The sequence below is a fragment of the Anser brachyrhynchus genome (genome assembly GCF_964034855.1).
Source record: "Anser brachyrhynchus genome assembly, chromosome: 13".
Lineage (NCBI taxonomy): Eukaryota > Metazoa > Chordata > Aves > Anseriformes > Anatidae > Anser > Anser brachyrhynchus.
Window position 1 is genome coordinate 8,137,222 of NC_137708.1, and position 19,738 is coordinate 8,156,959.

At 52.2% G+C, this 19,738-nt stretch overlaps 1 long non-coding RNA gene across 1 annotated transcript; it reads left to right on the top strand.

Moving 5' to 3' along the window:
* Positions 1 to 6,651: 6,651 nt before the first annotated feature.
* On the top strand, positions 6,652 to 11,518 carry LOC308177059. Its single transcript, XR_013938833.1, has 2 exons — positions 6,652 to 6,805; positions 8,425 to 11,518. It is a non-coding gene; the product is annotated as an uncharacterized lncRNA (long non-coding RNA).
* Positions 11,519 to 19,738: the final 8,220 nt, after the last annotated feature.

The following is a 19,738-nucleotide window of genomic DNA, read 5'->3' on the forward strand; positions in this document are numbered from 1 at the left end:
TGTAGATGCAAATAAATGGTTAAACACATGCAGTTGTCTCCCATGTTAACTTTCTTTGGTATCACCAACAGCTGCTTTCCTTTCAGCACAAGAAACCACAGTGTTGCAGTAAGTGAAAGTGCAGAAGAACTGGGGCTTGGATGGCAAAACCTTCCCAGCGAGAGGCTGATAAAATGGAACAGCAGACGTTTTTCCATGGCCGTGAACAGCCCCGTTATCTCTTCGGGAGGCAAACCCTGTTCCTCTCCGAGGTGCAGGTGAGTTCACAGCATCAGGCCTGGCAGCCCCTGGCGCTCTGCCTTCTACAGCAGGAGCGTGGCTACAGCTAAGCTGTGAGATGTTGCAGTATAGCGGGAGAAACAAATAAGCTTCATTACTGCAGTTAATCCTATGGTGAAATTATTTTTCCAAATCTTCCCCAAACCAGATGTGGAAATATTTAGCTACCCCTGCACTCCTCTGGCTCCCCCCGCCCCCCCAGGCCTGAGCAAAGTGTTGCTGAGCAGATGAGAGGCAGGGGGAGGTGGAAACCGTGACTGGTTTCAGCGAAACTCATGGATTTCTCAATTCATGGTATCATTTACTGACATCATGAAACTAATTTGGGCTTTCTCTTCTGCCTTTTTACAGCTAGGTATTTTCCCCAAGAGGCTAAAATTACTCTTTCTTTAAAACAAAATTGGATTTCTTTTCTGTAAGAAGTGCAGAAATGTAGATCCTCTTTCCAGAAGCCAGATTCAGAAATCTTTTTGTTGTTGTTGTTGTTTTTAAATTGAAATATTCTACCAGGCGCAGTCTTGCAAAAGGACCAAACGAAACGCGGTGGCTCTGGCAGACCATCCCATTGCCACCTCTCCTGCATCATGGGCTGGAAGACAGAAAGGAGGTCACCTCGCCTGCCCCGCCAGCCCCAGGACCCAGGTGTCCAGCACGGCTGTCGATGGGCGTGTGGCCGTGTTTCTGCAGTGCTGGATCGATCCTACACCCCGGACACAGCGCGCAGCCGCTGCCCGCGTCCTTTCCCGGCTGCCTGCACGTATTTCTTTCTCCCACTCGCAGCAAGAGCAACGTTACCGCACCCATTCGACTTGATGTTGTGCTGAGAGCAGGGAGCAGCACTCATTTAGGAAAAGCACTAATTAAACGTGTTCTGGGTGGTCTCGTTTTGGCGCCCTGCCTTTTGGGTGAGACGGGTTTTGCTGCCGCTTCCCTCTCCGCCGCATTCCCTCCCGTCTCTCCTTCCCCAGCACCTACAGCCGTCTCCGCCGGGGGGCTCGGCAGCAGCTGCCCTGGCAGGTCCCAGAAATGACCGCGGCTTTCAAGGATAGACACCCAGGGACGGTGTTAAGCAACTGCTTCCTCATACTACTTCTTCCCCTACGAATAATGCTGCTGTTCGCAGTTTTGATGGAAAGCATGAAGCTGCTATTAGATTTCACTGGAGCTAGGCCAGATGTGGCAGGCAAGTGTCTGGTCTTCTGTCCCAAACGGCGCTGCTGTAAGCGCGTTCGCAAGGCGGTACGTAGTGCAGCCCCTCTCCGAGCCACATGGAGGTTTTGGTCTCCACAAATGCTAGCTAATGCTGGGGGGCAGGGGCTGCCCAGGAGCCTCCTCAGCTCCCTCCTGGTGCTCCTGGGCTGGCCACGGACCTGTTTGCTTTGGAAATGGAGCTGGATCTCCTGGAAGCACCTGGCCAGGAGCAGTCCATGGGGTGAGCGGCATCTCAGAGAAACGTGTTTTCCTACTAGCTGGTTGGATGCCAGCTATCAGAGGTGCACGGCTTTGCTGCTTGGGTTTTCTTTTCACAAGTCCTCAGACCTGGCGTTTAGGAATTAATGTCTTCCAGGTAAAAAGCCAGGAGCCAGGCTGTCTTTCCTGTGAGGAGAGCCAAGGCATCAAAAGACAACCACTAACTTACCATTTCACAGACTCTTTATGTGTCTAAGGGCTGCCTCCTGGGGCTATTGCCGTGAATTGTACAACATAACTCTTGGATGGTATAATTTAATAGCATGTGTCATATGGCAGTGGTCCATGGGATGGTCAAGGAGCACGACAAAAAAAAAATATTCAACTGAAAATATCAGTTTTCCTACTGTATCAGCATAACAAGGACTTTTGCAAATGCCTGATGTCAGGACTGATTTGTATTGCAAATGTTCCTGCCTAATCTACAGCTCTGTATTAAATAACACATCATGCTATCACAACGTTTTGCTTTGCCAGGAGAGCACAATATTTACACACACATGCCCACGGTACTGCTTTTCTGACAGAAAGCCATATTAATGACAAATTACAAGTTCGGTAACACCAGTCAGAAATAGTTTTAAACCTGCCGGCTTTAGGGAAATAACACGAGAATGTTTAGACACAGGAAAATTGCAATAGCAGACAAAGTTATCGCAGCCCGGTTGAATAAATATTGATCTTCAAAACCGTTAACAGCTTTGCACCCAGAAGCCTGAGAGATGCTGCAGTGGATAATCTCGTGGTGCTATTTGGGATGCGTGAGAATAGCTTCGCTTTCAGGTTGCACTTCATTCACGGGTCAGCCCATCTTCCACCGATGGCACTTGCCATCGATTTGATTTTTGTGCCCAAACTGCTGGAATTTGCCCGGATGGCGCAGGTTTGGCAGCGGTGGGGGGGGATCGAGCAGGGCAGACCCGGACCCGCAGGGGAAGGATCTGGGCGTACGGCCGGGTGCCTGTGGAGCAGGGCCCACAGCGCTGCAGCGAGCACCGGCTCTGCCTCGGGGCAGGCAAAACCCCTGCTGCCCCAGCCCGGTCTCCCCCAGCAGGGCAGAAAGCTGCCTGGCGCTGGGTGCAGGCGGGAGCCATTTCCACAGCCAAGGCGCTGGCACGTCTGCCCTCCGGAGAGCACTTCTGCTTCTCGCAGAGAGAGGAAACAAAGCAGAAAGCACGCCAGCCCTTTTCGGAGCGACCTTGACGTGCAGCTCCCCTCCCGCCCCGCCGAGCTCTGCTTTTTGTATCCTGCCTCTGTCCCGTCTCGCGCTGCCGCGAAGCCTCCGCAGCAGTTTCGGGTCTCGTCTCACGCAGTGCCGCATCCTCCGCTGAGCCTCTCCTCGCGCTCTCTGAACTTGATGTTCCCGCTCCTCCCGGGCACTCGGACCCAAAAGGGGCAAATATTGAGGGAAATGGGTCCAGGCTTCCCTGGGGCTCCGTGTGGGCCCAGGCTGGAGCTGCGATGCTGCGGGTTTGTCCAGGGCAGGCTGGAGTTTCTCACTCTTCCCTGCCCTGAGTTTAGCTAGAATATTTTACAGGCAGTTTTCTACCGAAATGTCGGCTGCACTATCAACCCGCCCCCTCCCCTGCACATAATCAAAATATTTTGATAACCGAAAAATGTCAGGCAAAACAGCAAATTTTGCAGTAAATAAATAGAGCAAATAACTAAGATGACATGGAGGGAAGGAGCGAGGAGTTGGTGCCTTCGCAGAAGGTTTCCAGAGGCTGTCCCTGAACAACGAAAAAATCTCTTAAAATTACTGTTTCGACAAAAATAGGCATTTTCTACAACAATAAACCCCCTCTAGTGGAAAAAGGGAGGGCGATGGTAGCAAACCTTGTTCTGCCGGGTCACACCTCACTGCTGTGCAAGGCCAGCACTGCCTTCGAGGGTGCAGTATGGCCCGGCGGCATGGCACGGCATGGCACGGCATGGCACTGCACAGCACGGGTCGAGGTGACAGCACGGCACGGGTCCAGGTGGCTGAGGACCCAGCGAACGCGAAGCCGCTCCTTGCACCAGACAAGCAGCGATCAGATGAATGAGCCCTCAGCGAGATACTAAACACATAGCAAGCATGTGTGACAAATCGCAATGACAAGGCTGTGCTGGCAGTCTGCATGGCGGGTAACGAAATCCCTGTCCAGACAGTGCTGCGCTCCGGGCACCCTCAGAGCCAAGCAAAGGAAGGAGCTGCTGCCAAAAAGCCGTCGGCACAGCCACCACACCCATTCTGCACACTGCTGCTCGCAGCCGAGGCCACCACAAACGCTGACACCGCACGGAAGGCTGGGGTTACGGTGCCACACCATGCACGAAGCTGGGGAATTGCAAAACGCCAAGGCTGGTGCAAAAGGGCCACCAGTCAGAGGAAAACAACCTTTGGAGGAGACACACAAAGAAACCCCTCAGTCTGGCTGCAAGGGATCAAAACACTGGAGGAAGAAGCTTATGGAAGAAGGAAGCAGAGAGCTCAAGGTGGGCACTGTATTTTTTTGCAAGCAACAAATGCACAACTGTCCCTTCTACAGTCCGTAAACCAGGAGGTGTTGAGGCCACGCACGCTTGCTCTCGCTCTCTCATGCACAGCCCCTGGGGGCACCCCATGGAAACAGGGCACCCCTTTTCCATGCCAAGCCCAGTGCAGGAACCCACTTCGGGGCTGGCTGATCTCTCCCCCGTGCCCAGAGGCAGCAGACATTTATTAAGCCCAATATCTGTGGCGAGTCGCCAGGTTGGGCAGGCTGCTCCAGCAGGGAGCTGGGGGGAGCAGGGTCCCTGCAGGGCTTCCACTAAATCAGGAGAGCAAGCTGTGCTGGCAGCACAGCACCCAAAACCCAGCGACTGCTTTCTAAGAGACGTCTCCCTTTTGCCATTTGTCCCCTTCGACGCCTCCTGTCCCACCACCAGCAGTCCTTGAAGGGTGTGTAACATCTGAATTTTCCGCTTTATTTTTCTCCCATCTGTAAAACAGCAAAGGTGAGCCTGTTACCCGGGCTGGTACTGGAGACACTGAGCCGGCCTCTCCAAATAAAGCTTCTTGCCTTCGCCACGAGCCCGTGGCAGCACAGCAGAGGCGCCCACGGCTCATCCCTGCTGCGAGGAGCCCAAGTCCTGCCGCGATGCAGCGCCGGGACGCTCGCTTTCCGTAGCCACCACCTCCGCAAAGGCACCGCAGCGAGCTCCGACCGCTCGGCAAGCCGCAGCCCGGCCGGGTGCGTGTACCCTGCGGGCGAGGGGAAGCCACCGGGCCTGCTGGCGGGTTGTCACCTTCTGCCCAGCAAAAACCACTGCGGGGCCGACGGCGGCAGCGCCCCGGGCAGGTGCGCACATGGGGGAGCAGCTGGGGGAAGCAGCCCGCAGCCTCGGCGGGTAGCTCGGGCTCTCTGCTTGCAGCCCGAGTGATCTGCAGGCTGCATCTCTGCTTCACGAAGGCGGGCGCAGAGCATCCATCTGCAGAAATACCACAGCAAACGCAATCCCTCTCCCTCCCCACCCCCCCCCGCCCCGGTCCCCGCGAGCAGCGTTCATTCTTTGCTCTTGCTGTAGATCCGGCATGCCGAGTCCTTTCTCCCCAAGAGTATTCTCCCTTTACAAAGCAAGATCATAAAGCGGTGACATAATCCGAGCTTGGCAAACACTTTTGCTGATGTTAAGCCAGTGCCTTTCGTGGTTCTCGCTGTTGCTTTTTAGTCCCCGATATAGATGGCGCAACCGGCTGATTAAATGTGCAGGAGCCTCCCAAGATACCATTTCATTTGAAACGCTGACATTTATATTTGACATTCCAATCAGTGTGGGGCTCTTTTTTTTTTTTTTTTTAAATTAATTCTTGCAAGGGTGCGGGTCAGGCAGAGCTGCACGTTGAAGCTCTCTGTAGAATAGGTGTGATTCAAACAGACAACTCCTGGCCAGACTTCCTAACTCCTCTACCTCGCGGCTGAGCCCGGAAGCCAAATTAATTAGAGGCCACCCACAAGCAGATGCGAGAGGTAGGCGAATCTCCCCGCTCATTCATTCCCCGCCACATCTGCTCGGATCTCTGCGTACTCGCTCGGGGTGAGTGGGGGGGCTTCGGTGCTTAAAAAAAAAACCCCGACTCGATCCCCTTTGGCTTCGACACCGGAGCGCAGCCGGGCAGCAAGGCCGAGCGGCGGGGGGGGGGCACGCGGCGGCAGCGACACCGGGGAGAGGGGCAGAGAGCGCGGCGGCTGGGCCGCCTCGGCGAAGAGGTGCGACTGGTGGCGGGACGCGTCCCGTTCGGGTTTAGGGGATGTGCAGAGCCCCTTTTACGAGGGATGCTTTCTGCTGGTAGCGTAATAAAATTAAATAAAAAAAAAAAAAAAAAAAAAAAGAAGGACCAATTGTTTCTGCCATCTGAGAAAACTCTCGGTGGAGGGAGGAGCAGGCAGAACTCCAGGAGTAATTAAGAAGGTAATAGCGCACGCCCAGCAAGCACAACGCGGTGTGTTTAACCGGCGGGGTCCCTGCACACCGCTCGGTAGCGGCCGCGTTTCGTGCAGAAGCGGGGGCACGGAGCGGCCGGCGGCGGCCGCCGCAGTTTTCGGGGCGGCGGGCGGAGGAGGCGCCGCTGCCGCTGCCGCCACCGGTGCCCGCGGGCTCCAAACCCGACAGCGCGCAGCCCCTGCGCGTTTCCACCGGGGGGGGGGGGGGGTCGGAAGCGCTTCACAAGGCGCCGTTCGTCGGCCCCCGCCGCTCACCTGCGGGAGCGGGGCGCTCACCGCGGGGCTCTGCCGCTGCTCGAGCCCCCCCCAGCCCTGCGGGACGCGGCTCCCGGCCGGCCGGGGGCTGTTGAGGAGGGGCTCGGGGGGCTCGGGGTGGGGGGGGGGGGCTCGGTCGGTTCCCCCCCCCCACAAAACGAGCGGCTCCCGGCCGGGTGCGGGTGCCGTGCCCGCGCCGCGCCGCCCCGCCCCGTGCCGCCCCGCCGGGCGGTGCCTGCCGCCGCCCCCGCTCCCAGCAGCCCTTGCAAACGCCTACAATGAAATTTGCGAAGTTTTTTCGGTTTCGGCGCCATTTTCGAGTGGACTCGGAGGTGAGGAGGGAGGGCGGGCAGGGCGGCGGGGGACGGGGCGCCGCGGGGGGGCCTCTGCCCCTCACCCCCCCACCCCCCCACCCTCCCCGTCGCCGGCCGCTCCCCCCCCCCCCCCACGACGGCACGGCGGGGGGGGGGGGGGCACGGCGGCGGCGGCGGCGGCGGCGGGGGGGGGGGGGGCCGGAGCGCGCTGGCGGCGGGGCGGAGGGGGGGGGGGCGGACAGAAACCGGGGAGGGGGTTGCAACAACGGGGCGCTGCCCCCCCCCCCCCCCCCCCCGTGGCACCGGGGGCGGGGTCGCGCCACTTTGCGAGGGGGGGGTGGAAAAAAAGTTTTCTCTTTTTTTTTTAAACGGCACCGAACAGCGCCCCCCCCCCCCCCCCGGGAGCCATCCCGCGGGCGGTGCCGCACAAAGGCGCTGGGGAAGGGGGGGGGGGGGGGGTCACGGAGAGGGGGGGGGGGGAGCGGCGGCCCCGTGACGCAGCGGGGCAGTGACAGCGGGGGGCGGGGCGGCGGCCCCCCGCCGCAGGACCGTTAGGGCGGGAGCGCGCCCGGCCCGCCCCGGCCGGCCCTGACAGAACCCCCCCGTCACGGCACCGCAGCCCCCCCCCGGCCGGCCCTGACAGAACCCCCCCGTCACGGCACCGCAGCCCCCCCCCGGCCCGCCCCGGCCGGCCCTGACAGAACCCCCCCGGGCCGCCCCGCCGCAGGTGTGTGCCCGGCGGGGGCTGCTCGGTGCGGGGGGGCTGAAGGGAGAACTCCCGCCCCCCCCCCCCCCGGTTCTCCCCGAATTCGTTTCCACGTCGGTTCTACGCTGGGGGGGTGGGGGGGGGCCGGGGAGAGAGCGGCGGCACGTGAGAAGCAGCCTGAAGTGTTCCAACACAGAAAAACTGGCACCGGTTAAAAATACTGGGCGTGTGAATTAACAAGAATCGATCGAACCGAGTCAAAATGACCCGAAAAATTAGGACCCAGCTTCTCCTTTTTCTCCGTCTATTTTTATTTTTATTTTTTTTATGACTTTTTTTCCCTTCGCGCACCCGCTCGGCCCCGGCTTTGTCCGGCCGTTGGGATGTCCTGGCCGGCCCAGCCCCGGCGCTCCCTCAGCCGCCCCGCACCGTTTGGGCGGGCTCGGAGATGGCTTTGGGCTTTTTTCGTTTGTTTGTTGGTTTTTTATTATTACTATTTTTTTTAAAGCTTTCCGAGCCTTTTCCGTGGCTCAAAACACAAGCGGCTCAAAAATCGACGAGAAGTTGTGCTCGCGTGCCGCGTGCGGGCGTAGGTAGGTGAGGGACCCTCCGCCGAGTTTCGTCATCTCGTGCTCGGAAGAAGCCCGCAGAGCTCCGCTGCTCGCCGTCGACTGCGAGAGCCCGTGCTCGGCTAACCCGCTTTGGGGGGAAATACAGTAAAACTGAGCCGCTCAGGCAGTAACCGTTTGTGAAATACGAGAGGGAAGATTTAAGTAATGCTTCAGGCAAAATGACCCAAATATATATTTTTTTTTTCCAGAAGAAAAAAAAAACACAACTAATTTACTGTGTGCTTGTTATGGTTCGAATTAATGTCCATCTGACAAAACAATATTTTTTTTTTTCTGTTCTTAACAAATAAACTTTATAGGAATCGTGCTTCCAGATCTGTCCCTTCTTGTTTAAAACTGGATGAGATGACAATGCAAAAAAAAAATGGAAGTAACAAGAAGCATCATACTTTTCTTCTCCTCAGCAGTGCTGAGAAAAAACTGTGGATCCTGGAATTTTACTGTGGATTTTACTGGTTTTCTGGAGCACTGTAAGTTGAAGTCGGATCCTGCAGGCCTTTGCGAGCACCAGGAGCTTTCCCTCCTGTTACCAGGCCCGTCTTGGTAAACGCAGTCAGCCCTGCTAGGAGCAGAGTTTGGGTCAAGTTTCGAGTCGAGTAAAATTAACGAATTTGTTTCTTACATGGACCGAATTTACCCGGTGTGGCTGCAGCGTGGCTCCGGGTGTTCTGCCCTCAGCAAGGGCGCGTCGAAGCGGCGCGGGCTGACACGCAGAGGTACGTGCTGCTGGAGCTCACGTGTGGCTCTCCTAGGCTGTTACTCGGATGAAACGCAAGCTGCTTCTCTGACCCTTTTCCTGAGCAGATTAGTCAGGGGGAAAAAATATTTTAAATGAAGCGCGTGAGAAATCACCCGCTCTCACGCGGGTTTGACGCGTGAACATTGATTAAAATGTATATATTTTATGCATTAATTTTTTTGTGGCCCAGGAAGAAGTCTTAGCTGAGCGAAACACCTGTAGCAGGGATTTTCGCGTGGCATTTGCGCACCCGGGAGAGGAGATGCGCTGTAGGCACCCGTACAAATGAAAGTAACTTCGCTGCGTGCAGCTCCCGCGTCTGGCTGCTCGTGCTGCCCGGTCGTCGTCGCTCTTCACGCAGCCTTAGCTCCGCTTCGGCCGCTCCGCGAGTCGGGTCGTATCGGAAACGTAATAGCTGGAAACATGTGGTGGCTGTCGGTCAAACGGCGGGTCCCATTCCAGCTATTAGCCACATCTGTAAATATTAATACGTGACTTTGTTTAAATTTCGTTGTTCAAACGAAGGCAGGAACGAAAGTGGTGTGATTTTTTTCAGATCCAGTCAGACACGAAGTGTTTCAGCGGTGGTACTTGTTTTCACCCCCTTGTTTTCGTCTTGTTACTATAACTGTGAGCGTCTCGCTAATTAATGCCTGGGACCTTCAGCTGTAACGAGATGACTTTTTTTTTTGTAAAATAGTAAATGCTTTTTTTAATTCGTTTAAGTGAGAAAAACGATTTCAGTATTTATTTGTGCATGTATCCTGAAAAAAAAGTGTTGAATAACAGTTGTTTTTTATTTTTTTTCTGTTCTTAATGTATATATAGAAAATATTTAATATTTACGTGTCTCTGAGCTTATCTAGCCCTGGAGAGTGTGTGAGTCAGCGAGGGCATGTATGCAAATCTGTCCTGTCATGGGCTCATATATTTATTTCCTTTCCTTTCCCATGGTGCTCTTTCACACTTTTTTTTTCATTTTTTTTTCTTATTTTGTTATAGTGCTGTAAGGAGGGTTTAAGCTACATTTTAAGGGATCCCTGTATTTGAGGGTGAATCTCTGTGTGTTTGAGCTTAGGATTTCAGGGGAGGGGGGTGCTTTTTACTTAATTGCCCAGTATACTTCGGCAAGCAGAAGTTGCATTGTTTTGTGAACTGCGTTAATAGATTTCTGCATGTTCGATTTCCCCAGTTATTTGGAAGATTTAATTAAACCTCCGTAGGTGGCTGGCTTACATATGTGACAGGTAGAAGTCTCGATTTCTAGAAATAGCTGGTGCGTGAACTGCAGGCGCAGAGCCCTTGGTTGGCGGTGGCAGCAGCGGAGGTGTTGCGATGCCTCTGCATTGAGATGCAGCGTTTGGGGGTGATTCCCTCGGTGTTTGGGGCTGCCAGCACAGCAGGGCACCGCCGCTGCACAGGGCTGGTGTCACCCTCGTCCCTGCAGCACCTGGGTCATTAGCTGGGGTCGTTAGTGCACTTTGTGTGCAGTCTCCAAGAAGCACACCCCTTGCAACTGTGGAGGCGGAAAGCTGTTTGTTTGGTGTCTGTTTGTTTGTTTTCCCCCCCTAATTTTGTGCCCGCCCAAACCTTCGCCGCGTTCATGCGGCGAGGTGACCTCAGCGAGGTGACGGCCGCAGCCTGGTGCCCCCACCCGACGCACAGCACCTGCAGGAGCGCTTCGTAAACCTTTTGTGTTGCCTTCCAGCTCCCGTGGGAGCGGTGACTGCCCTGCGCCAAGCGAGGCGCCTGCGGAAGGAGCCGAGGCGTCAGCGCTCGCAGGTGAGTTGGGAAGGTAAGTGCCAGCACCCGAGTCTGGCCCGCTGTGAGGCGCTCGCAGCATCCGCCTCCCTCCGGGTCAGCGCAGGTCCTCCGGGAGAGGTCAAGGTAAAACTCCGGTCGGCTGCCATCCTTCTGACTTAATAGTGAGAACCCAGGGCACAAAGCAAGCTTGAAGCGTTCTGAAAAAAAGCTCAAGTGTGAGATGAGGTGATTCAAACACAGAGCTTTGTATTGCTTAATGTCATTCTTCTCTCATGTCAAAAACGCACACGTTTTCTCAGATACATATTGCACTGCCTGTCCAAAATTTCCAGTTGCCCAGTGGTCAGTGTGAGTGTTGCTCGTCTTTGGGCGTGTATTGAAACCTCACTCGGGGAAACTCATCCTTGCTGAAGAGCTCTTACCCCCCTTGTCAAACTAGACTAGAAACTTTCTTATTTTTATCTATATATGTATACACGTGTATGTATACATGCGTATCTTATGTTTGTTTATATATATATATAAATAGAAATTTGTTAAAAGGTGAACCCCAAACACAGAAGAGATTCTAAAACTGAACTTGTTTACTATTGCTTTTTTTTTTTTTGAGCAACTTGAAGAGATGAAAGAAATAAGACTACACAGGTACGGTCATGTCAAATTGTTAAAGGAAAAAAAGGTAAAATTATGTGGGGGGTTGTTTTGTGTTAGCTTGTACAGGTTTAACTTCGGGTACTTGTCAGCTGCTTTGCAGTAAATAGCAGTTGCTCTTTATAGAGTTGGAACTAGTGCTATTGGTGTCGAGGACACTGGAGTGGGTGAAAAAAGAATTGCTGGCAAAAAATTGCATTGGCAAATATTTAATTTAAAATTTGAAATAATTTGGCACAGGTCCTGAAACCTTTTGAAATTCCTATTTTTAAGTCTGCGAAAAAGGCAGGGACTACTGAGAGGTGGACAAACGGGAACTCAGATAACCAGCGTGCTCACTGCAAGGGACGGCACGAGGATTTGAACTAATTGCGTCATTTCTGACATTGTTCTCTTTTTTTTTGTGATGCTGCTTTTTAAGAAAATGAATTGAAGGAAGTTGTCACATAACTGGAAAAAAAGTCAAAAGGAAACACAAAAATGTCAGGCTATCTGCACGGCTTCTGTATGGGTACTTGCAAGGGCCGCTGGCGGCTCTGGGCTTCAGAGTTACAGCTGCTCGCTGCCCTGCGCTGTTAGCTTTCTGCTCAGGTACAGGGAGGGGAGGTGACGAAGTTTCAGAGTATCTTTTAATTTCTGGTTGCATACGATTTATCCATTCAAATAGTAAATGAGCATAATACAGTCTTTTTTTTAAAAAAAAAAAAAGTATTTCCCAAAAGTCAAAATAGTTTAAGGAGATTTTAATAGGTTTGCCCTGTTGGAATGTGTATTTAAACACTAGCATTGCAAGTCCTGGAAAACACATGATGTTCAGCAGCCCCTAAGAGGAAGGTACAGCGAGACACTTGCAAATAGAGCGTTTGGAAGGCTGCAAAGGTCTGCAGGATCTTTACAGCAGCAAAAGCAGCAGATCTAGATCTGAAAGCGTAGATTTGCCAAGACCCAAGTGTTGTGTTCTTGGGGGGTGGGAGGGATGGCTTATTTCTGTTTGTTTGTTTGCACTGTGTAACTGCTTGTTCTTTATAGTTACAGACTTTATGATAGCACCTGTGAAGGAAAAAAAAAAAGTCCCGTGGTGGTAATGCATGCACGTTAAATGTCTTCATTGTAGAGTGTTCTTCAGTACCTTATATCATGGTTTTAAAAAAAAAAAAATCAAAATACCATTTGGAATGTCAACATTCAGTGGGCTTTGAGGAGATGTAGCAGCACATCATGGTTTGTAGGGACAAGGAGATACAGACCATTCTGGGCTGCCTCATTACCTCAAGGATAAGACAAGAAAGTGAGCTTCTGGTTATCATAGATGTGGAAGCTAACGCATTCCCATGTATCTCTTTAGTTCAGTTGAACAGGTATGTGTAGATAAGTCTTCTCGGTGCTGACGTGCACATCTTTGCAGCTACAAATACATGCCGTGTGAGTCTGCGTTTGTGTGTCTCAGTGGGGCTGGCCCTGCGGGCAGAAGGACTTGCAGCTCCTTTTGTTCTTCAGGGCGGGGATGGCTTGATCTTGGCTTGAGCATAATGCCTCCAGCTGGCGTGTTACCCCTCGAGCCCTGTTCAAGGTAATGCTCCCGCTCTTCAGCCCTTGCCCCAGCAAAAGGATTGGCCAGGTACTCTGCCCCTTAGTTTTGGGGGTCCCGGGAGGGAGGAGGGGGTGGATCTGGAGGCCGTGGAGAGGTGCTAGGATGGAAAAGCTGTCAGCAGTGCTCTAGCAGCACGTAAATACTGGAGTTGGGGATTGCCTGTTGCTCTCCAGTATTGCATTGCTGCTTTAGTGAGGCTGGAAATCGGTCCCTGGCTCCCGGGGTGCCTCCCTGGCACCGCTCCCCGTGCCTCCACCCTGCTGCTGGGGGGGCTCCCGTCGCCCACACCAATAAACCACTGCGGAGGCAGCGACGAACGAGGGCTTGGTGTCGTTACTGGGGAGGTGCAGGGGGAGGGGGCCACACCTGGCACCCCTCTGCTCACAGGGGGAGTAAGGGAGGCCTGGGGGGGTGGCTGGAGAGGGACAAGGGGTAGTGCTGGTCCTGGGGGCTTGTTTCTGGCAGCTGGGGGGGGATACAAGGGCTGGCCACCACCTTGGGGTGGAGGGAAGGGGAAGGTTTGACCGGGGAGGGGGGAACAAAGGTGCTCCTGGGGAAGCCCCAACCCCTGAGGGTGTATCCTTACTCAGCCACATGCAACGCCTTCCCCAGCATCAGGGTTCCTGGGGGGGCTGTCCCTGCTGTGCAGAAAGCAGGGCTCTGTGCTCCCCGCGGTGCCTGGTGGCAGTTGGGCCGCCGGGAAATGTTCGGTGGGTGGCACAGACATGTTCCTGGGGCAGAGAGCTCCTGCGGAGGGAGCCGAGCCCCGGGAAAAAGGGGTGTTCCCCAGCTCTGCTCCTTGGCATGTCACACCCTGGGCTCCCTAGCCTTGGTGGCAGCAAGGGACAGCCAGCGTGGCCTCTGCGGGGTCCTGGGACTGTCCCCTCCTGCTGGGGCATCCCGCTGCTGCGGTGGGAGCGAGGTGGCACGTCCTGCAGGTGATGGTGCAGCAGCAGCCCCAAATCCTGCGCTCCTGGGAGTGCTGGTGCCCGTGTATCCCAGAGCATTGGTTTTTCGGCTATTTTTAGGAATTAATAAATCACAGTCGAGGGCAGGGGGACGGCGGGGGAAGGCACACTGGCTGATTTACAGCTTAACGGTGGCTCCTGCTCTGCGCGGCGGGCGCTGGCACCTCTGGGAGATTGGCACAAGCTGTCCGCCGGCACGTAAATACCGCTCCTGGCGCAGCGAAGGTGTGAGGGGAGTGGGATTAGGAGCAGCCTTCGAAATCCTCTGTGGGACCTGTTCCCCCGGCGCTGGGTGCCTGCAAGCGGGTGGGAGTCAGAGCGTTTGCACGCACAAGTAGCCCGCTTCACGTCGGGCATCTGCGTTCCTTCACTTGCATCCGTAAAACAGTTCGGTCCCGCTTTCTACAAGCCAAGCCCTTAATCACCACATAAAATACTGCTTTCCCTCAGGGATAATGGCTAACAGCTTAATGAGTAACTGCTTTTACAGGGCGATTGGTCAGTGAAGTGATTACTTCGTGTCTCTATACTTCTATTAATTTTACATCCGATTTTTAACGCACTTAAAAACGTTTCACGTCGTTAGCATTTTCTGTGCGGAGTGCAAGAGTTTAAAACCGGGTTTACTCCTTTGTAGACCTCCGTTGCGTCCCGGTTGCTTCTGCTCGGCTGGAAAAAGAGGCTGCCACCCCACTGGCGGGGGGGCTCCTGCTCAAACGCCGCTTCGAGGCACGCCGGGCTCCCACCCGGAGCTGAGCAGCAGCCAGAGGAGAGCAGAAGCACGGCAGCGGGGCAGCGGGCGAGCAGCGAAACGAGCGGCCACACCGAGCCAGCGGGGCATCGCTCCCGGGGCGGCGGGGAAGGGGACGGGGATGCTCCCGGCGGCGGCGGCTCCCAGCGGTGTTTCGGGAGCCCCCGGCTGCTCTGTGCCGGGAGCTTCGGGATGGTGCTGGTTATGGATGCGGAGAGCCCAGGCAGCGGGGGGGGGGGGGCGGCCAGCCGCGCTTCTGTGCCGGCCAAGGGGCTGGGGGAGCCCCCGCGATTTTCTTCCTCTTGATGTAAAAGTTTGTCTTCAAGGTGTTCGCAGGTCGCCTTGAAGCCGCCGCTTGCCGGTGAGCCCCAGAAGCCCTCGCAGAGCGTCGCCAGCCTGAGCTGAGGCAACGAGGCCCTCGTCCCGCCGCGGGCAGCTCGGGTACAGGCGCGCGGACACGCCGTGGTGCAGCGGCGCGCTAAGCAGCTCTTCCGTTTGTTTGCGCGGGATGAAGCGAGGTGTAGGACTTTTTTAAAACGTGAATTCTGCTGCGGCAGGACCATCTGTGACCGCTACTGAGGAAAAGCCTTTGGGTTTCCTTACTGGGTTCGGTGGGATTTTACAAGCCAGCTGAAAGGCTGCGGCTCCTTGTGGTAGGTAAAGCTATGCAGCACGTCGCACCTCTGTGTGGCTGCTGGGCTTAGGAGGCAGATGCTAGAGAAGCTCATTAATCACACGCCTCTACGCCAGGCTCTTTAATTTCCCCCAGACCGAAACCCTCCCACACAGTCAGGGTGAGGGTGCGCAGTACCAGGCACCGCCATTAGAGAGGCAGCACGGTGGGAGCCAAATGAGGTGTTGCAGATTCCTGTAAACACTGAAAAAGCAACCCGAAAAGCCACCTTATCTACCTTCAGCGTTTCCCTGCTCACCTCCTTTGATGCAAAAGGAATTTTGGCAAAGGTTAGCAGCTCATTGCGGTATCCAGTACTATCTTGCTTTCCTTGCACTTCTTGCCCACCCACCTCATCTGCTTTTCCTCATCTTTCCTCCAGCGTGCTTTGAGCCAGGACTGGCTTCAGTGCGTGTTTGTGCAGTGCCTTGCACAACAGCAACTCCCAGTGCTAAATGTTAATAAGTTCAGGTCTCGCTCTTTGCACCGTGAGGGAGGAAACACGTTATATGTCTCCTTTATCAAGAGTAACTGGCTAAGTAAGGTAATGCTACACAGTGTACGTTATGCAGCTGGCTCCAGTGGGAAGCATCCAGTACCAGTGATGCAAAGCCACAAGAAGGACAAAAATCTCCTCAGGTTAAATTAAACAAGAAAGGTCCCAACCACCTGGCAAACCCAGCCCTGCTCACCTGCCCTAGCAGTGAGTTTGCTGAAGCAGGAGTGCAACAACCAGAGCAAGCGCTGGCTCTGGTGCCCTGAGGACGCAGGGGCTCCTGGCAGCAAGCTCACCGAATGGAAGCCAAATACCATTTCCAATCCATTCATTTCTGAAGCAAAGTATAAGCGTACACTGCTCGCTGGAATTTCTCACGTAAAACCATTCCTATGTTCTCTTCAAGTAACAGACTACTGAAGGTTACTCAAAATACAATTCACATCGAGCATACATTCATTTATAAACTGTTGAGCGGGAGTTCTCACGGCTTATGCTTGATGAGAGGAAACGGTTTCCTCATACTGAAAAAAATTATTTGAGTGTGCCCAACTGCTAGGAAATTTGCGATGGCAAGGAGGAGACTAGGTTGTATGGAAGACAGACACAGCTGCCGCAAGCAAGGTTCTCTCTTTTTTTTTGGTGGTTATTCTTTTACTAGAAAGCACAAGCTGGTTTTCTAATTGCAAGCATAACGAGTTTACACTGGGAAGTATATCTCTGCTGCATAGTTTATCTTCTCTGCTGGGTATGGTGCAGTTTGTGACTGAGAGAAAATGGGCAAGGCATTTAAGGGAAAGGAGCTAAGAAATACACTGCAGTGCACATTCAGAAGTGTGTACACACACACACCCACCCACCCAGAGCCAGGCCAGCATCGGCAGCCTCAGGAGAATGTGAGGCAGGGGTGGAACCAGTGAAATAGGCTTTCTTTGCTGCCATGCATAGCAAAATATTGTGGGAGAAGCTCTAAATTAAGTCTCTACAAACAGACACCCCCAATAACCATGTTAGATGGATACCTGCCTCTTGTTTTACTCACCGTTACCAGGCCTACCTCTCCTAGCGCCTCTGTCATCATTCTCACCTTCTGAGATGTTTCCACTCACCAGTTGGTGTTTTAAGAGCAGAACAGATGGGAGGGAAGAGTGTTTTCAGAAGCAATGCTTGCAGCCATTCAAATGTACCCCCCCACACAAACCTTGCACCAGCTTTTATCACCCGGCAGTTGCTACCGTGGACCCTTTCTAGAGACAGAAATCCTCACTGCCAACGCCGTGCTGAACCTTCGTGCTTGTCTTGCCCTGGCCTCTTCACTTTGCGTCTGCACTGATAACCTGCTGGGGACTGGCACGTCACAGAGTTAAGCTGCTGTTTTCCCATCAGCATAGTTACTGAACTAAACCTGCTTGTGAAATTAAAGATTTCAAGCACTCAAACACTACAAAAAGAAAAAAATACCATGACATCTCATCTGCTATAAGGTACTCACATACAGGTGAGATCTGATCTTGCAAGGTGCAACCTGAATGGGAATTAAAAGCAGTCGGACACAGCAAAAGCAGTCCTTTAATGTAACCAGCTCCCCGTGTGTAGTTCCAGGTCCTCACTGCTGGATCAGTGCATGCTTGACAGGATTTCCAGAGCGTAATAGACAATGGGACACCACCAACACACCATCAGCCACGATATACGTTTACAAGGCAATGTAAAGATCCTCATTTGTCTAGATTTTCCAAAATGGGATTTCTCTTTAATCCAAAACAACCCGCCCAAAAGTGAACTGTCAGCACAGTTTGCGTAAAAACTTTTTACCACATCTCCAAGCTCTGCCTAGAGTCCCTTAGATTTGGATCTGTGCAAATGTAAAGCAAGGAGGATGGATGCTCTGACCAAAGCTACCCGCTTTGGTACCGTGTCACTCAGCATTAATGGTCTGCGACAGACTAGAATCAAAACATGCAAAAATTCCAGATGCCACACGGTAAAACAGTATATTAAAGCCTATAAATAATCAAAATTATTTTTCCAGTGTACATTTGTGATTCATAAAATGTGGAACTATAATGAATTTCAAATGCCACATAAATATTCAAATACAAGATTTTCTCCGTGCTTTCATAATGTTTTAACAACGTATGTCTGGGCTGCAAAAAGCTTGCATTTAACTTGCAAAGGTGTGACTGAAACCCCAGTCTTTTAACCAAAGTTACTGAATAAGAAGTAACAATTCCATTTTCAACTTTTTTCAAGTGGAAATTTATCTTCACGTAGTACACAAACATTTTCTGTAAAAAGCTGCAACAGGTTAGGACTGTTCTAGCAAGGGCAGGAGAGGAGGACTTATTTTCTGAATAATTTTCATAGGCATTAATAAAAGCTGTTGAATAAGGAAACCCTCTGGGGTGATAGACTTCATCTGACAAGCATCCGTGTGAAGGAAGGTAAAAAAAATAAAAAAACAAAGGTACCTTCTCCCCAGTATTTGAAACGTGGGCACATTCAGTAATTTTTTTTTTTTCAGGAGTATCTAACTTTTCTATCAGACACAGCCAACGTTGTTAGAAGACAGTCCTGTATCCTGCAGCCTCACTCCTGTGGTTAGCGTAGCTCAAGAGGTCCGATTGGAGTATCTTGCCAGAGTTCCTTCTGTGACTACACTATCTGCAAGTTCATGCAGTTTGAACCCCTACCCCGAAGGCTGGTAGTTTCCCTGGTCCAGTTGTTTTGGAAGATAAACCCCTTGTTATGACTAACTCAACCTCTCCTGCTTTTCCCAAATCACAGCATTTGAATCGGTCTTAACCAAGACAGGAAAACTTACAGGACAAACTCACGTAAGGGTTTAGTCCTAAAAGATACTGAACATTATCGATTCTTACTGTTTCACATGTGAATAGGTACTTTTATGCCACCTCTCTAGTGTAATGTCCAGATGGCGTCAATCAATTTTGAAATCCACTGTGAAGTAGGAACTATTAAGAAAGCTGGAGAAAACAGTACTTTTTTATAATTAGACCTTAAGTTCAACCACACCTAATGAACACTTGAATGGATGTAACAATTCTTAAGTGGATTTATGTTTTTCCGTGTTGCATTTGTGCTTCCTCTTCTTAGACATGCACCGTGTATTTTCCAAAAGGGATTCCCAGGTACAGCGCAGGTTCTTGATAAGCATACACACAAACACTGAGAAATACAGTCTTTGTAGTGCTTTTAGAAAAGCTCTTTGGAACGTTAACCTTAACCTGGATCATTGCAAGAGTATAGTGTAATCACGACCAGTGTTATCGTATTTGTTAATGAGAACTTTGAGTTACAAATACAAATTTACATCTCCAACACATCACGGTCATTTGGTCTCAATTACATTATGTAAATTATTCGTATTTTAGGTCTGCTACTAACTACTACAGTTGTAACTGAATACACCATGGAGAGACAATGATGTGCAGTATTTGGAAAAGTACAAAAGCACAACCCAAACATCTTAAAAACAGGCTGTCAGAAAGTTAATTATGTATTAAGCACTGACCAGCATTGAATCCTAGCACGCAGTGGAAGAATCCATGTGCAGAAGTACAGGTAGGTACTGTGTAAGCTAAGGGATGGAACACCACGGCAGGAGGAAAAGGTGTGAGGTGGTCTGCCGTGTTTAGAGTTAAACTCAGAATGAACAAGATGTTAATAAAACAAAACCAAACGATTACTTACAAAATGGCTGTGCGTTCCCTCCCACCCCTGTATATTTTTAAATGAACATACATTCTTCACTCTTCATTTTTGCCAAAACAGAACACGGGACAGTACTTAGAGCATTTTCTCTGAAATCCAGTTTGGTTATAGACTATGCAAGTATTTCGATAGCTTTCCCTCAGGCCTTGATCATCTCTTATAGATGGCACAATATTGATTAAAGGCTCTACAAAGATAAATGTAGAGTCTGCCTTCACTGTCAGAAACACTTATGAAAAATATTA